The following is a 1,768-nucleotide window of genomic DNA, read 5'->3' as shown; positions in this document are numbered from 1 at the left end:
CTCCCTAGGGAAGGCCTCTCGGGGGGGTCAGTGTTCCAGCTCCCTAGGGAAGGCCTCTCGGGGGGTCAGTGTTCCAGCTCCCTAGGGAAGGCCTCTCGGGAGGTCAGTGTTCCAGCTCCCTAGGGAAGGCCTCTTGAGGGGTCAGTGTTCCAGCTCCCTAGGGAAGGCATCTTGGGGGGTCAGCCTCAGGGGTGAGGCCGCAGTGCCGGGTGGTGAGTGCATGGACTCTGGGGTGAAAGAAGCCAGGTGGCGCTAATGGTGAAGAGCCCGCCTGCTGTGCAGGAGACCCGAGAGATTGGGGTCAATCCCTGGAAGATCCCCTGCAGGAGGGCATGGCAACCCACTCCAGTATTCTTGCCTGGAGAATCCCAAGGACAGAGGAGCCTGGCGGGCTGCAGTCCTTGGGGTTGCAAAGAGTCAGACAGGACTGAAGCGACTTATACGCATGCACGGATTTTGGTAGTTGGGTTTGGAGATCATAGGGTCTGGTCAGACTTAAGGTTTGGGAGGTGGCCAAGCCCCGAGGCACAGAGCAGCTGGGTGGGTAAGCCCCCTGCATCCCTGTCAGTGGTGCCCGTGACCCCGGGCTGACCCTGCCAGGAACAGAGGAGTGGGAGTGGGGAGGGCTCCCAGCAGCAGTGGGGTTTGCAAAGGGAGGCAGGGTTGGAGGTGAGCAGCAGAGGCCACAGAGCAGCCCCTGGGGGCGGCTCTGGACTGGCTGCGGGTGGGACCGCCTGTTCTCAGAGGAGGAATGTTCTCGGCACAGACGATTCAGGGACCGCCTGTTTTCAGCTGCTCCTCTGGAATGTTCTTATTTTTTACCTTCACAAACTGACTTCATTCACACTATTTGGCAACACAAGACCGATTTTGGAGCCTTGTTCTCTTTGGCAGGAAAAGTTCATTAATTTTAGTCGGCTCCCCACACATTTCACAAATGAGCTTGAAGAAATGAAGTGCCTGTCATTGCCACACAGACACCAGCCTTGCCAGGAGTGCGGCGTTTTCGGGGAGGGAGTTTGTTGGTACTGGGAGGGGAGTGAGTTCCCAGGGCACTCAAAGCTGCCAGGGCGATGCTGAACACAGGCGCCTGCGGGCCGTGGGTCTGATCGCCCCTGGAGATGCCCTCCTCTCCTCGGTTCTGGAAACGTACAGGCTTGGCATGGTGATGGCTGTCTGGCTGCAACAGGCTTACTGGATGGCATCCGTGCCCGTGTGGGAAGAGCCTGCGGGGCCTGTGGTTCACTGTGGTCTGACCTGCACGGGGTTTTCCTCCACTCGACCCACAGAGTCCCAGGTGGGCAGAGCTAGTGCCTCCCGCTCCCCGCTCCTCTGTCCTCTGAGTTGGGGGTGGGGAGGGCACACACCTCTTACTCCCGGGCCCCCTGCAAGTCAGTCCCCTCCGGCTCTCTCTCTCTGCCCCTCTGCTGGGTTTGGGTACTGTCCCCTCAAAATTCACGTCCACTTGGGATCTCACCGGGCGACCTTGTTTGGAAATAGGGGCTTGGCGGATGTGGTAGGAGAGGAGGTCACGCTGGCCCGAGGCGGGTCCGGGGCCGCTGTCCTTGTGAGAAGGCTGGGTGGCCCTGGGCGGGAGCTGCTGTGAGTGCACCCTCTGCCTCCGGAAGGCACCGCCCTGCCGGCCCCGGGTGCAGGATTCCGGGCCCCTGGGGGCCTGAGGATGCGTGCCTGTGTGTGGAGCCCCCCAGCGCCTGCTGCCCTGTCGGGGCATCCGGGAGCCCCACGCCCCCACCCCCGGTCTGCGGCT

This window comes from Bison bison, unplaced genomic scaffold (genome assembly GCF_000754665.1).
Source record: "Bison bison bison isolate TAMUID 2011002044 unplaced genomic scaffold, Bison_UMD1.0 scf7180017864371, whole genome shotgun sequence".
NCBI classification, from domain to species: Eukaryota; Metazoa; Chordata; class Mammalia; order Artiodactyla; family Bovidae; genus Bison; species Bison bison.
The sequence above is the reverse complement of the archived record's forward strand: the minus strand, read 5'-3'. Positions refer to the sequence as shown.